The sequence below is a fragment of the Schistocerca nitens genome, chromosome 12 (genome assembly GCF_023898315.1).
Source record: "Schistocerca nitens isolate TAMUIC-IGC-003100 chromosome 12, iqSchNite1.1, whole genome shotgun sequence".
Taxonomy (NCBI): domain Eukaryota; kingdom Metazoa; phylum Arthropoda; class Insecta; order Orthoptera; family Acrididae; genus Schistocerca; species Schistocerca nitens.
In genome coordinates this window covers 122314474-122331491 of record NC_064625.1, presented here as the reverse complement: position 1 = coordinate 122331491, position 17018 = coordinate 122314474, and the positions used below count along the sequence as shown (strand labels likewise).

At 45.2% G+C, this 17018-nt stretch overlaps 1 protein-coding gene across 1 annotated transcript in view; it reads left to right on the top strand.

The window, feature by feature from the left end:
• Nucleotides 1–493: 493 nt before the first annotated feature.
• The window catches only part of LOC126215189 (uncharacterized), a 109656-nt gene continuing 93131 nt past the window's right edge, over nucleotides 494–17018 (top strand). Inside the window, exon 1 of the mRNA XM_049941858.1 lies at nucleotides 494–622. The gene's annotated coding sequence lies outside the window, so the exon portion shown is untranslated. The remainder of the gene's footprint in view (nucleotides 623–17018) is intronic.

Genomic DNA, 17018 nt, shown 5'->3' with positions numbered 1-17018 from the left:
AGCGTGTAAACCGTCTGAGGATGAATCACAACGATTCGAAACCGGTAACGGTTTCCTTTGAATAAATAAAGGAACTGAAAGTAAATTTGTGGCTGGTTGCTGTCCTAACACCAACAACATTTGTCATTTTCAGCCAGGTGTCCGGAACCTTTGATCACACAGTGTATCTAGGAAACTGTTAGCAACAGGGCATGCCCCCCTACGAGGTTTTTTGCTAGAAATGGGCGCTCCTGTCGTATGCACGAGGTTTACTCCTGAGACCTCTTGCATCAGCGTTGTGGGGGTCCGGTCCCAGCATGACGTTACAAGTGCGACGTGGAAGGCGGGCTACGCACATAATACACACACACCCCGGCCCGTCGTTGCATCAGCCAGCCCGCACTCGCCCGTCCGCCGGCCAATGGCGCGCTGCCACGTCACGGGACGCGCTCGGGGGTGGCTGGGAGCGCGCGGGAGCGGCGGCAGTCTAGCCTCGACTGCGGCCGAGAGCAGACGTCGCGCCCGAGAGTGCAGCCAGGTGGCCAGTCTACGCCGTACTATGAGCGACCGGCGCGTGGCTCTCGCCATGGCCCTGCTGCAACTGCTTCTAGCCAGCGCGCCCGCGTCGGCGGACGCCTCGCTGGTCAGTACTCGCGCTGGCCAGTCTCCCTCTCACGGACAGCACGGCGTGAGGCGCACGCCCCGGCTCGCACTAGCACGGCGTAGCCGCTCTCTCGCTGGCAAAGTCGCGCCACCTAAACACGGGCGCCGTCACTTTCGGGCCGGGCACGCTGCCAGCGGCGTGTGTTTATTTCCGCGTGTGGGCAACCGGCAGGCGCGACCGCGCTCACACACAGGGCTGACCTTGAGAAACTGCGGCGGCTACCGCTTCGCCCCCTTGCCTCACGCTGTGTTGTCTGTGGGATGCGAGCCGTGCCGCTACGATGATAATACGGTCCTTCTTTACTCATTACCACTCTACACGTGACTTGCTCCATAGCGTTCAGTTTCTGTTATGTTACGTTAACCGGGGACCTAGAAACGACGGAGAGGCTCCGTCCCTGCCGCAGCCGCAGTGGTCCGCAAACCCCACGACTATCGCAGTCCACTTAACCCCTCCGCCGCCCCATACCGAACCCAGGGTTATTGTGCGGTTCGGCCCCCGGTGGAACCCCCAGGGAACGTCTCACACCAGACGAATGTAGCTTCTATGTTTGCCTAGTAGAGTAATGATGGTGCATGCGTACGTGGAGAGCCGGCCGCGGTGGTCTCGCGGTTCTAGGCGCGCAGTCCGGAACCGTGCGACTGCTACGGTCGCAGGTTCGAATCCTGCCTCGGGCATGGCTGTGTGTGATGTCCTTAGGTTAGTTAGGTTTAAGTAGTTCTAAGTTCTAGGGGACTGATGACCACAGCAGTTGAGTCCCATAGTGCTCAGAGCCATTTTCGTACGTGGAGAACTTGTTTGCGCAGCAATCGCCGACATAGTCTACCTGGGGCGGAATAAGGGGAACCAGCCCGCATTCGTCGAGGCAGATGGAAAACCGCCTAAAAATCATCCACAGACTGGCCGGCTCACCGGACCTCGACACAAATACGCCGGGCGGATTCGTGCCGGGGACCAGGCGCTCCTTCCCGCCCGGAAAACCGTGCGGTAGACCGCACGGCCAACCGGGCGGGCCGTTTCTATTGTTACTCCACATGGGTACAATCCGACGTACCTTTTAAAATCAAATGGTTCAAATGGCTCTGAGCACTATGGGACTTAACTTCTGAGGTCATCAGTCCCCTAGAACTTAGAACTTCTTAAACCTAACTAACCTAAGGACATCACACACATCCATGCCCGAGGCATATAGCGCCTGGAACCGCTCGGCCACCCCGGCCCGCTACGTTTTAAACAAATCTCTCTTTGTCTCTCCTTGCAGACATTCAACATTTCCTAAACGCGCATCTAATCTGAAGCAGAAGCTAGATGACTCAGCAAAGCGTCGCAAAAGTTGAGAGAGTTCTGTCGGAATTCGTTAAAAAGTGGATGGCTTTCCTCCAGAAAGCTGCTGATTTTCTTTCACCTAAAAATAAAACTATGAAACTGTCCTGTCTGTGAACTCTCCAATGGCCAAAATTATTAGACGAATTTCCATGAGGGTTTCACAGGTTGGGCCAACATACAGGCTTTATTTCATCAAAAGCGGATTGAGGGGAAAAATGTAATACAAAATGCTCAACTTAGTAGCTCGCACGTTACCTCAGTCATGGCATGGTACACCAAAGAACTATTAGATGGCGCTGTTAGTTTCCTTTACGTCAGTGACAGAAGTGTTTTCCGAAGTTTATGCTTGCGATTACAAACTGACATCGAATTTATTTTGCTAGGGTATAGAAATTTACTGAATTCGCTTCCTGTGTTACAAGCTAGACGAAATTGCTTTGCTTGTTCGAAAGGTTTCATTTATATTTGGCTTCCTTGTTAGGAAAAACGAATTTATTGAAAAAGTGGTGCTATAAGTGTTTCGTTTTTACCCACTGTGGTATGGAATCCTAGAAATCTGTGGTATGCTATGGCCCTTCTTTAACTTCCGTCGCGAAGCACGTCCGTGTAGCTAGTTTCCGAAATAATTATCTAAAGCGCAAGTTACTACGAAAGGTTTAGAAAATTTCACAATTTATTACCTACAATGTTGATATTTAGTACATACTTCTTTCAGAATCTTTTGTATGAAATAACACGTACGTTTCTTTTGTGGGTAGTTATACAAAAGCGCACTAAGACATGTCCCCCCGTCGGAGCTTCCAGTCCTCTCTCGGGCGTGAGTGTGTGTGTGTTGTCCTTAGCGTAAGTTAGATTAAGTAGTGCGTTAGCCTAGGGACCGATGACCTCAGCAGATTGGTCCCATAGTCCTTACCACATATTTCCACTACGACAGGGGCGCGTACAAAATAGTGGATATAATCGTTGCTTCGACCGAAACGTGCAGGAAGTAATGAAACAGGATGACATGACTGCATTCTACGCAGCACCGAGGCTGCCTCAAACCGAAATCAGATCAAAGGGCTAATACAGCCAGTACAAGAAACGTCTTAACTCTACAGCCATAAGTAACCATTGAAATCTCGGACGAGGAATTCAGAACGTTCCTCCTATTATTCTGTGCACTTATCGTAATTTTCGCACACCTGCTGTCACCAATGCTTGCATAGCTTAAACTACTGTTGAGGAAAAGTCGTTTATACGAACCAGATACGCCGCGGCAGCATTCGAAAGATCGAAGGCCAGAGGACTTCTCGGAATAATACGGCCTTAGTCGCGAAGAAATTAATTCCTAAAAGCAGTGAATGCGATTTCAGATAGCCCGCATCTTCATATGCTGTCCTCTTCCATGTTTACATTCATCGCTTGGAATAGTAAGTCTATTAGACAAGTATGTCACTAGCGTTTCCACCACGCAGGCGAGTGTTTATACGTGCGTATGTCAGCACAAGACGGAAAGTGTTCACGACCATAACACTTCGCGAAACAGATTTTCTGAAGCTTTTTGATAACATTGTCACCTATCAAACCAGCAACTCGTCTGTTTACCAAGCATACTACCTCTACACTGATGCGAATACCTCACCTATATTTAATAGTCTCTTGCGTTTTTCTATGGTAACCTCACCCGTTTTCCTTATCTCTCATGCCATGGAGACATACGAATTCTTGATATTTCGTGTTAGTCTTTACTATGCCAGTTTAATAATGGTGTTGCCTCAATGTGTATTGTCCTTTCTCTCTCCATAATTGCGACTATTATGTGTAAGGTCTGCTTTGATACTAATTACGCAGATATTGTCTGCCTTGGGTTATTGCGTCTGCTCGGTTTCCCCCCAGAGAAGTCAAGGTTTTTTACCTATGGTAATCTCGGCTTCAACGTATTAGAGAAAGGTTTTGAGGGGAAACATAATACGCATGCGATTTTGCGCGCCGGCAGCTGTGACCGAGCGATTCTAGGCGATTCAGTCCGGAACCGCCCTGCTGCTACGGTCGCAGGTTCGAATCCTGCCTCGGGCATGGATGTGTGTGATGTCCTTAGGTTAGTTAGGTTTAAGTAGTTCTAAGTCTAGGGGACTGACGACCTTAAATATTAAGTCCCATAGTGCCTAGAGCCATTTGCACAATTTCATTTCACGCATTGCCTTTGTCCTCTCTAAAAATTAGTGTTATTTGTTTGTTGTCAATGTATGTTTACTGTAGGCTCAAGTGAATATTGGAAAAGAATTTCTTTGTAAGGAGTAAAACGGCAAACAAATAGCTATCTCGATTAAGACAGCCACGTGCCATTCTGCAGAGGTAATATAATTGTCCTAACTGCATCTCACTTCCCTGACTGCTGACAGAACAGTCCATATATTTATTAGGACAGCTTCACGAAACCAGAATGAGATATTCACTCTGCAGCGGAGTGTGCGCTGATATGAAACTTCCTGGCAGATTAAAACTGTGTGCCCGACCGAGACTCGAACTCGGGACCTTTGCCTTTCGCGGGCAAGTGCTCTACCAGGAGAGCTTCTGTAAAGTTTGGAAGGTAGGAGATGAGATACTGGCAGAAGTAAAGCTGTGAGTACCGGGCGTGAGTCGTACTTCGGTAGCTCAGATGGTAGAGCACTTGCCCGCGAAAGGCAAAGGTCCCGAGTTCGAGTCTCGGTCGGGCACACAGTTTTAATCTGCCAGGAAGTTTCAGCTTCATGAAAGTTCGTAGAGTTTGTAACCACTTAGCATGCCCTTCGGTAGCTCTGTCGGAAACTTGATATGACCTAAATCAATATCTTCTCCTCACGCTGTATATTTAAAACTCGATATGCAGTGCTGTCGCAGATACTTGATGACTGGCGTTACGACGTGGCTACCACGGTACCTTGTTGACTGAATATGAAGGGCTTATTTCAGTAGTGGTACAAGTCCATTTTTGTTCATTCTGAGATTCCTAAAGTTAAATGAGAGCTGAAAAATCTGTAGTTGCGATACCAGAAATATTCAAGCATATGGCATCTTGTTAGAGATGAACCTTTCCTTCTGTTTGTTTGGATCATTAATTTCAAAAGCGTTATAAACAGGAAAGTGGAGGTAATGGACTTGTACCACTATTGAAATAAGCCCTTCATATATCACAAGACGCCAGCTACCTTCTGTCAATATCAGTTAATACGTAAAACTTCGAACCTGAGCGAATGTATTCATTCAGATACCTGGCTGCTAGTTTTTGCACTTTCACTGGCTGATATGATCACGCGACACACAGATTCAATCACACCCACACTTAGAAAACAAAGTCTACAATAAATCATCTGAGAGGAAAAATACGCTATCACGCGACACACTCAGTCACACCCACACTTAGAAAACAAAGACTACAATAAATCATATGAGAGATAAAATACACTGCTGTAGGGATAAATACTGTCAATTAAGAGTAAGGTGTGAAAACTAGATTTATAGGAGAATTTCTCAAACACGTTTTCCGGAATGGTTACACAGAGAATAAGTGAACGGAATAGTTTTACTTACATGTGTTGGCAGATCAATGTAGCAAAAGTTGCGATCAATCGTAATAACGAAGTATTAGTGTGTGTCGCATATGACGATCTAAATCCTAACAGTAGTTAGATTAATCGTAATACTGACTAATACATAAACGCAGTGAGAGTTAGTGGCATCTCTGACTGGTCTCAACTTGAGCATCTGGCAACCACACGAAAATTGTCTCTTACTCTTCGCAACGAGACAGGCCGGCTGCTGTGACCGAGCTGTTCTAGACGCTTCAGTCCGGAACCGCGCTGCAGTTACGGTCGCAGGTTCGAATCCTGCCTCGGGCATGGATGTGTGTGATGTCCTTAGGTTAGTTGGGTTTAAGTAGTTCTAAGTCTAGGTGACTGATGACCTCATATGTTAAGTCCCATAGTGCTTAGAGCCATTTGAACAAGACGTACCTTTAATTCTGTTTATGAGGCAGTTGCTATAATCTCATCTGTAGCTCACACAAATCGTTTTTCAAAAATATTTCTCGTAACATCGAGGTGTGGCAGAAAAGAAAGAAGATATTACTCGCTCCGTAAACTCTGAGGTAATACACAATTCGGATTATATCATCCGCTGGTGAAGTTCTCACTGTGAGGGAAAATTTGGTCCTACGGAACTTGACGTGTAAATAATAAATTAACAACGCAACTTACCTTCGGATTAACATATAACACTGTTGCTTACTTCTTAAAAGAATTACTTTCACTGTCTATGCAATTCGTCTCAGTACACCTTTTATTAGGATAACGATTCTTTTGTTACGTAATATAAACAAAGATGGAGTCAGGTTTGAAGTCAGAGATTATTTATTCTCTCTCGCGATCAGACGCTCTGCTGTTTCGAAGACCGCTGATCTGCTGTAAGATGGCGGTGACTAATCATAATAATTATTAAAACAATGACCAAATTTGATGTAAAGATTTATGGCTACCTCGTCACGTCTGTTTAACGGCAGAACACACAAAAGACATAAACTTTAACATTTTTGAGCTGGATATGTGACTGTATCCCACCGGTTTAGCAACTGATACACGGATCATGAATGCACTTTAACAATGCCAGCATCTCAATTGCGTATTAAATATATACTCCTGGAAATTGAAATAAGAACACCGTGAATTCATTGTCCCAGGAAGGGGAAACTTTATTGACACATTCCTGGGGTCAGATACATCACATGATCACACTGACAGAACCACAGGCACATAGACACAGGCAACAGAGCATGCACAATGTCGGCACTAGTACAGTGTATATCCACCTTTCGCAGCAATGCAGGCTGCTATTCTCCCATGGAGACGATCGTAGAGATGCTGGATGTAGTCCTGTGGAACGGCTTGCCATGCCATTTCCACCTGGCGCCTCAGTTGGACCAGCGTTCGTGCTGGACGTGCAGACCGCGTGAGACGACGCTTCATCCAGTCCCAAACATGCTCAATGGGGGACAGATCCGGAGATCTTGCTGGCCAGGGTAGTTGACTTACACCTTCTAGAGCACGTTGCGTGGCACGGGATACATGCGGACGTGCATTGTCCTGTTGGAACAGCAAGTTCCCTTGCCGGTCTAGGAATGGTAGAACGATGGGTTCAGCAAGTATGGTGGGTCTGACACACCGGTGTCAATGTGTTCTTTTTTCCATTTCCAGGAGTGTATATAGCCGTCCGTTTGTTATTACACTCGAAACAAAAGGGTGGAAGCTAAGCTCCCACCCTTCTAAACGCAGTTTTGTGCGAAGTAGGTGTAAGTTCAGTGTACAGAATGACTTCAGTCAAATTTCCACTCGTCAGTAAAGCGAAACAACAAAGACCTCCCCGGTTCAAATCCTGCCTCGGGCAAGGATGTGTGTGATGTCCTTAGGTTAGTTAGGTTTAAGTAGTTCTAAGTTCTAGGGGACTGATGACCTCAGATGTTGTCCCATAGTGCTCAGAGCCATTTGAACCATTTTGAACAACAAAGACCACACAATCTCTAGCTCGTCTATCACGAGAATTTGGCTAGTATTGTCCAAACTGTTCCGTATTTGCACACTACTAAAACACTCTTTTCACAAACTAACAAACTGTTCTCAAGAATTTTCCATAGTCACAACTCACGTACCTCCGTCCCTTCCTAGAACACCCCTCGTCAGTTCTATCCTTTTCATTCGTCAAACTTTTAGAGAGATGTCGTTTTCTCTACTAGTCCTAGACTTCCAGATATCACAGGTACATTGCGAACAATATTACGACTGAAAAAGATAACATCTGTTTACATAACACGTTCTCGTTAATTGTTAGTAAACGTGAATCGCAGCCGGCCGGTGTGACCGAGCGGTTCTAGGCGCTTCAGTCTGGAACCGCGCGACCGCTACAGTCGCAGGTTCGAATCCTGCCTCGGGCATGGATGTATGTGATGTCCTTAGGTTATTTAGGTTTAAGTAGTTCTAAGTCTACGGGACTGATGACCTTCGATGTTAAGTCCCATAATGCTAATAGTCCGTGAGACGAGTGATTGGTACTGACAGTTCCGGCGGGCAGACGGCGCTGTTGCCGAACGTGGCTCACAGCACGCGGCGCCCTGTCTGCTACACGCATTCTCTAGCAGCAGAAATAAAAGCGAGACAAAATACAAGTCGTATTGGTACGCGTGAATTTATTTGAAGTTGATGCTTGAAATATATTAACTCGAGAGCTATTTAGTACAAGTATCTAAGATGCTGAAACATAATAAAGTTATTTGTTAAACTTCACAACTGAAATGAAAACTATTTTCACAAGTTGTTGAACATTAGCAGTTTTGGTTTCCATTGTTAAGTATTAGCATTATTAATTTGTTCTACTACAAGCTACAGAATAATTGGTCAGTGTATTAAGAGTTATAATCTGAAGAAAGTACAATATGATGATCTGGTTGTAGATCGATAGCAAACTTCCTCCTTACATTCCTGAATACGTTGTAGTTACTGTAATGGAAAAACACCACTCACATCACTGTCAGAATCTGATTTGACATTGTCTTCCTCAGCACTACTCGAACTATCACTGCTCTCTCCCAGATGTATAATTAAATTTTCGATGCATTCTTCCACAACCCCTTCGGTTTTGGCCGCCTCTCTGATGGCACTTGCAGTGCTGTTTACAATTTTAGCCCACGTCTCGCTTGTCACTTTATTGATAGCTGCTGGAAGGAGAGTTTCCACTTCAGAGATCGTGAATCTTTTATTGTTTGCAGCAATGTAATTTTTTATCTGCGCCCACACTCCTTCAATTGCATTGAAGTGACAGTGGTATGGAGGAAGCCGAACGATTTCATGCCCGTGCACTTTAGCAGTCTCGTCAATTACATATGTTGGAAATTGGGTTTCTTTTGTGCCACAATTTCGAGCAGTTCCGCCTTCCTTAAATCTTCTCTGAAATCTACTTTTCGCCGTTTCAACCACTGAATGATATCGTCTTTTTTTGTTGCCAAGGTTGGTGCCTTATCGTGAACAACGGAATGATAAGGCGCATTGTCCATAACAATCACTGATGGACTTGTCAGATTCGTCATAAGCGATGTCTCGAACCATTCTTGAAATACTACACTGTTCATTTCTTCATGGTAATCTCCCGTCTTTTTTGACCGAAACATTTTCAAGCAGTTTGGCACAAAACCTTTCGATGTTCCTGCATGTAAGACAATAATGCGCCCTCCTTTGCCAACAGGCACTGCCATTGTCCCCTCGGGCGTTCCATCATTCCAGCCTCTACGTAAAGAATGGCTGGCATTGACCCAAGTTTCATCTAACCACACTATACTTTCGAATTCCACACCCATGATCCTGCGCAGAAATCTGCACCGCCATGCAACTACATCTGTCCTTTCCATTAATATTTTGCCTCCGTTAAACAGTGAATAGCTGAAGCCTATGTCTTTCAACACTGTACGCAATGAAAATTTGCTCCCTTTAAAAAGATCGTCTTTCTGAAGCGACACCTGTAATTTAGATAGAGTGGGATGTTCCCTTCTCTTATAATAGCTGTATATATGACGACGAATAGCGTCTGTCTGAAAATCGTCCAAAGCTGTCACCTGCTTATTTCTCGGTCGCTTCTTTCCTGGTGTGTGCAGCTTTGTTGTGCCACTCTCGTCACAATCTACACTATACTGTTCTTTCCCTATCTTTACAACAGTGTTCTTACTTATTTTCAATGCTGCTGCAGTTCTCTTCACAACCTGAACATCAGGAATTAAGGGCCCATTTTTGTCCTTTTCTTTCTCAAAGTAATCCCTCACAGAGCACACGAATTCACGGGCCTGGGTGTGTAGCACACTTTTCTTCCTCCGTTTCACTTCTTGTGTTGGGCTGGTACTACCCGCCGCACTAGACATTGTTTACAACGAAACATAAACAAAGAAACACTAAAAACAACAAAAACGAATTCAACTTCAGACAAACGACGAACGACCGCACCGCCTACACGCGAGACACTGGTAAGTTTCATAAGCGCGCGCGACCGGGTTTCAGAGCGGCAACGTGGCCCTTGCTACCCGCTCAAAGTCAGGCCGTCATTGGTTGCCTGCCTGCGGTCGCTAGGCAACGGAAAGATGCTACCGAGCTGTCAATACCAAAGACTCGTCTCCCAGAGTATAGAGCCATGAATCGCAAGATAGCTGAATGCAGTTAAATGAAAGAAAGAAAACGTATAGTTTTGTGTTGCTCCCTACGAGATATCGACTAAGTGAAACAGTCACAAGAATACCTTAAAGTCACAGTCACTGCGACGACACAAATTTAATTTATTAAAAAAAATAACGTCAACATACCTGGCCGGGGAAAACAACTGAACTTGAGCTTACCGACGGGAAGTTATGTCGGACGCAACTCTTTTCGTTGATGTTTGGTTGGCAGCTACACTAGCAGAAAAAGTTGACTACTCGTTTTGTGTGTGCTTACGTGATATGTTCTAGTAGGGAGGTATTTATTTTAACAATACTGCACCGTGAGGTCACCGCTTTGAGCCAAAGACAGTTTCCTGTGAAGAAGTTAGGGAACTCACGTGCATGTTAACTGCCGAGGCAGCTTACGATTGTTAGCTGATCACATTTCATTCATGAATAGACGCGCCGTAAATGTTTTTTTTTTTTTTTTTTTTTTTTAATTTATCATTCCATTCAAATTGACTGAAAGATTGTACAGATTGAGAGGACGCATCATGCGACGTCAAGGTACAGTTAATTTGGTAATGCAGGGGAGTGTGGAATGGTAGAATATCGTAGTTGGAGATGAAGACTTCAGCGCGGGAACCAGGCTGAAATGAACGCAGGGGGCAGCAGTTAGGCGCAGATCAAGCGGGCAACCACATCACACACTCAACACTTCCAGTACCACGCCCGTGTTCCGTTGCTTTCTGTGTTGGAAAGAGTTCGTAAAAATTTCTGACACATCTCAGCGAGAACTAACGTCCATACCACAGAGGGGGTCCAAAAAAATGTATCCACTGTTTAAAAGTCCATTACAGGCAAAGTAATTGACGGCCTTGTCTCATCTTCGGAAGTGTAATAGTTTGCAGTTCCGGCAATCGCCACACAAGCGTTGTATTGCGGTGTTTTGTTTTGTCAGATGACAGTCGCCAGATAGTGAGTGTTTTGTTCTTAGTTGCACCTAGTTACTCGAGTAAACATGGCTGGCGCAAGGCTTACATTCGATGAAAGGAAGTCAGTTTTGAAGTGGTATTTTAAGTACGAAAACATTAATGACGTTCAACGGCAATGGCGAAATGAATGTCAAACAGAGCCACCAACACGTTTAACGATTCGTCTCATTCGAGACAAATTTGAAACCGAAGGCTGTGTTAAAGACGTGCACAAACAACGATCTGGACCACCTGTGACAGTAACAAGTCCAGCTAACTCCCGTCCTGTGTTACAACAATTCACTCGCTCAACACAGAAGTCTGTGAGACGGTGTGCCCGTGAAACTGGAGTGAGTCGCTCAAGTATTCGGCGAATTTTGAAGACAGCAAAGTGGAAGTGCTACATCCCACGATTGCTACACGCAATGAACGAGGACGACCCAGTAGAATGGAGTACTGCAGGTGATTTACGAAGATGGTGCGCAACGATCAAGAGTTTGCAGAGATGACTGTGCAGTTCAAACTCAATGGTACAGTAAATCGCCACAATTGCATCTACTGGGCCGCCGAAAATCCGAACGTCCATGTAGACAAAGCCGTGAATTTGCCAGGAGTAAATGTGTGGTGTGGGTTGTCTTACCGGGGCTTCGTTGGGCCATTCTTCTTTGACGGCACAGTTACCGGTGAGGTGTAGCTTCAGAAGCTTCAGACATCCATTTTACCTTCCATCCGAGACTTGTATGGAGACGGAAGAGTTTACTTTCAACAAGATGGTGCCCCAGCCCACTACCAAAATCGTGTTAGGGCGTATCTCGACGAAAATCTACGAGGAAGGATGGATAGGCCGTAGAGGTGCTGTGAAGTAACCACCACGTTCCGCAGGCCTAACTCCTCTGGACTTTTACCTGCGGGGAACACTAAAGGACGGCGTTTATCGACAAAAGCCACGCGCATTGGATGAACTTCGAGAATCCATGGTACATTCATGTGCAAATATCCAACTGAACACGTTGCAGTCATTAGTTCGTGCTGCAGTTCGGTGGCATCGTTTGTGTGTGGATGTTAATGGTGACCATTTGATATCTTTAAGTTGGTCTTTAAGCTACACTTTCACCAAAAATGAGACAACTCCGCCAATTAGTTTGCAAGTTATGGACTTTTAAACAGTGGATACATTTGTTTGGACCCCTCTGTATTACGGGCATGGTGCTACGCCTGAAATGTCACGGGAGTGGCATTCATTCCAACATTGAAAGCAACATAAAATTACGTGCATGGTACTCATAGGCGCTGAGTTGTCAGAAACCAGGTTTACGTAAGGCTCTCAAATCCGTTTCGTAAACAGATTTACCAACACCGCTTCTACGAACGTTCGTGTAAGGTCAAGGTTCGTCGCGAAGAAAGTTCCGACATTGGTGTGGGGCGGGGTAGGGAGAAGGAGGGCAAGATCTGCCAACATCGCAAGCCAATCTATTTTCGGAGCGCTCTGTCGTCTATGTAGTAGTGGATTTCGTACTTTTTGGGTCTTCGTAGTCTTTATTTATGCATTTTGGTTTGTTTTCGTGACGCGCTGCAAACGTTCCTTGACGAATTCTATATTATTTTTGCAATGAGCGTTCTGAAAGCAAAAAATATGTAGGCTGTACGATAGCTAATCAGAGAATAAGCCGACATTGTTTACAAATAAAAACAAAAGTTGATGAAACAACTAATGTAAAATAATGTTTTTGCAGGGAAGCAGTTAACTCGACTGAAGAACTGAAACTGGGTTGTTTCTGACGTTAATCGCTACATAGGAAAAAGGCAGAACCGATAAGGTGTACAATCTATAAATATTAACTGATGTGTTTGTGTATGTACCGGCCTAGGCAGGGTATTAAAAGAAGTATCCAGTATTTTGAGAGGTCGTAAAATGGACCGAAACAGGACAGACATGTTCAGTAAACTTTGATTCGAATACGCTTATGTTAAGAGCGATGAGCATTCGTACATCTTCGGAAATTTGAAACAGATTTCTTCTACTGGCAAAGTCTTTAGTATCACGAACCACCTAGAGGATGCAATACATCTACATCTACATGGATACTCTGCAAATCACATTTAAGTGCCTGGCAGAGGGTTCATCGAACCACCTTCACAATTCTCTATTATTCCAATCTCGTATAGCGCGCGGAAAAAATGAACACCTGTATCTTTCCGTTCGAACTCTTGATTTCCCTTATTTTACCGTGGTGATAAACGTCTTCATAAACCTTTTCCTTGCCATTGCCAGTCTACATTTCATTTCCTCTCTATTTCGACCATCATCAGTTATTTTGCTCCCCAAATGGCAAAACTCCTGTACTACTTTAGGTGTCCCATTTTCTAATCTAATTCCCTCAGCATCACCCGATTTTACTCGACTACATTCCATTATCCTTGTTTTGCTTTTGTTGATGTTCATCTTATATCCTCCTTTCAAAACACTGTCCATTGCGTTCAATTGCTCTTCCAAGTCCTTTGCTATCTCTGACAGAATTACAATGTCATCGGCGAACCTTAAAGTTTTTATTTCTTCTTCATGGATTTTAATACCTACTCCGAATTTTTCTTTTGTTTCCTTAGAGCTTGCTCAATGTACAAATTGAATAGCATCGGGAAGAGGCTACAACCCTCACTCCCTTCCCAACCACTGCTTCCCTTTCACGTCGCCGGCCGCTGTGGCCGTGCGGTTCTTGGCGCTTCAGTCTGGAACCGCGTGACCGCTACGGTCGCAGGTTCGAATCCTGCCAAGGGCATGGATGTGTGTGATGTCCTTAGGTTAGTTAGGTTTAAGTGGTTCTAAGTTCTGGGGGACTGATCACCACAGATGTTAAGGCCCATAGTGCTCAGAGCCATTTGAACCATTTGAACCCTTTCATGTCCCTCGACTCTTATAACTGCCATCTGGTTTCTGTAGCCGGCCGTCGTGGCCGAGTGGTTCTAGGCGCTACAGTCTGTACAAATAGCCTTTCGCTCCCTGTATTTTACCCCTGCCACCTTCAGAATTTGAAAGAGAGTATTCCAGTCAACATTATATGACATATACTAAGTTAAAAAAAAAAATTACAACTAGACGAATACTTTTTGGACTCACTGTAAATGTAGAACACTCCACCGTTTGTCAATGACATCACCCGCCGCTGCGTTCCGTTTGCATTTAGTGAGGGTCGGATTGAAATCGATGTGTGGATTAGCTCGGTGAGGGATTGGCGGATGTGAAGATTGCGGTCGGTGAAAGTCGGTAACACGGACGCAGGCAGCAGCGGCCATTCAGCGGTCGCGCCGTTCGGCGTGGCCTTGGAGGGGACAGCCGTGCGCGCAGTACAGGCAGACAAGTTGCCATGACCTCGGCCGCGCAGCAGCTTGTGTGTGAGTCAGCGCTGCGACGCCGCCCTTATTGATCACGAGGCTGCTCAGAGGCACGGAGCATGCAGTAAGGTAGCGGTCTCTCCTATCTCCCTGTACAGCGTACGTACTCGTCGCGGAAGCAGGTTCTCGTAAACAGGAGAGCAAGTATAGTGCGCGCTAAATGCCGTGGCCGCTAGAGGCGCAGTCGGCGGGAGAGCGTGAACAGATGCGGAGCGAGAAGTCCTTGGTTCGAGTCTTCCCTCGAGCGAAAAGTTTACTTACTTTATTTTCGCAAAGTTATGATCTGTCCGTTCGTTCATTGACGTCTCTGTTCACTGTCTGTCAAGTTCAGTGTCTGTGTGTTGCGACCGCACCGCAAAACCGTGCGATTAGTAGACGAAAGGACGTGCCTCTCCAATGGGAACCGAAAACATTTGATCGCAAGGTCATAGGTCAACCGATTCCTCCACAGGAAAACACGTCTGATATATTCTACACGACACTGGTGACGGCATGTGCGTCACATGACAGGAATATGTTGTCGACCCACATAACTTGCACACTTGGCGAATGGGTAAAAAGATTATTCTACCTTGCCCGATTTAGGTTTTCTTGTGGATGTGATAATCACTTCCAAAAAATTGATGAAAACATAAGAGTGTGTCACATAAACTTCAACAAATGAATGCAACAGTTTCACAGTCGCACAGTTTTCTCTGTGCTCTGTCAAAACATATGTTTTTAAAGTTTTCAAATTTTTCCGTGTGTAGACCGTCAAATCCTGCATATGTCCGAGCAAATCTGAACATGTCTTGGAATTTTGTATAGCGAAGTTGATTATGTGTGAGTGCCTGAACTTTGATAAGTGTCTGAAAATAAAAAAACTTTTTGCTCGAAGGAAGACTTGGACCAAGGACCTCTAGTTCCGCAGCTGCACACGCTAACCACGGGACCACGGCGCTCCTGTGTTCACAATGTCCTTGATGTTGCCTATGTTTCCCATGGACGGTTCAGTTTGTATATTTTGCTTATTTTTTCATAGTTCCACACAACTTCTTCCTGTTTTCTCGATTGATCTGTGTTCAGTTTTTCAAGGCCTATCCACTGTGCCAACTTATAACTGAATCTGAGGGGGGTGCGATGGGGAGGTTCCCTTGTAAGCTGAAGCCTATGTTCACATTTTTCGTAAATACCGGGTGATCAAAAAGTCAGTATAAATTTGAAAACTTAATAAACCACGGAATAATGTAGATAGAGAGGTAAAAATTGACACACATGCTTGGAATGACATGGGGTTTTATTAGAACAAAAAAAAAAAGAAAATAAAAGTTCACAAAATGTCCGAGAGATGGCGCTGGACAGCAAAACGTCAGTATATTCTCGAATCAGAAACATACAAATTTACAGTAGCCATACACATCAATAAATATGTGCATATATATACACAAATTGTATTTATATTACATGTGCCCAGTACTTTGCAACCTCCAAGGCGTTTGGAATGGCTTGCAGGAGATCAATCTTCGTGCAGGATGTAGGGCACAAAAGACACTGGGGCACGTGGCTTGTGGTTTGTTCTTGTCCACAATCACAGGACGTATCTTCTGTTACGAAGCCCCATCTCTTCAGGTTGTCTCTGGATCGTCCAACCCCTGATCGTAATCTGTTTAAAGATTTCCACACGAGCCAGCTCTCGTTGTGTCCAGGTGGTAGTTCTTCAGCTTCTGGCGTCTGCAGGTGAGGCGTCGACTTCTTCCGTAACTCCAGCCTTGCCTTCTCTGGTGAAATGGTGAGCTTCTCGGATGTTCTCAGGAAGCTCTTCCGCGATCTCAGCCGTTGCTGTGGTGGATTATGTCCGTGCAGTGGATGGGCACTGTCCTGTTCCACTTTCAGTCTCTCCTTGTTGACAGCCACTGTTCTGCGTATCCATGGTGGCGCTATTCCAGCCAGGCAGTAGAGCTTATCAGTTGGGGTAGGTCTTAAGCACCTGTGATCAACCTGCAGGTTTCGTTGAGAGCAATGTCTACTTGTCTGGCATGAGATGATCTGTACCAGACTTGAGAAGCATATTCAGCTGTAGAAAAGCACAATGCCATTGCAGAACAGCGAATAGTTTGTGGATGTGATCCTCACTGTGTCCCTGCTAGTTTGCGAATTAGGTTGTTTCGAGCGGAGATTTTCATTTTGGTGTTCTTGCAGTGAGTTTTGAATGTCAGAGTTCTATCGAGAGTGACTCCCAAGTATTTAGGTGCGTGATGATGCTGGAGTTGGATGCTTGACCATGCAATATGTAGCTCACGATTAGCTTCCCTGTTTCTTAAATGAAAGGCACACACTTGTGTCTTCGAAGGGTTTGGTTCCGATTGTAGTAGCTTGACAGTGTTCTGAGTGATGTTGTCAGGTTTCTTTCCACTCTTTCAAAGCATGAGCTTTGCGTAGCAAGGGCTAGGTCATCTGCATATAAGAATCTCCTTGTGCCTGGGGTCAATGGCTGGTCGTTGGTATAGATGTTGAAGAGAAG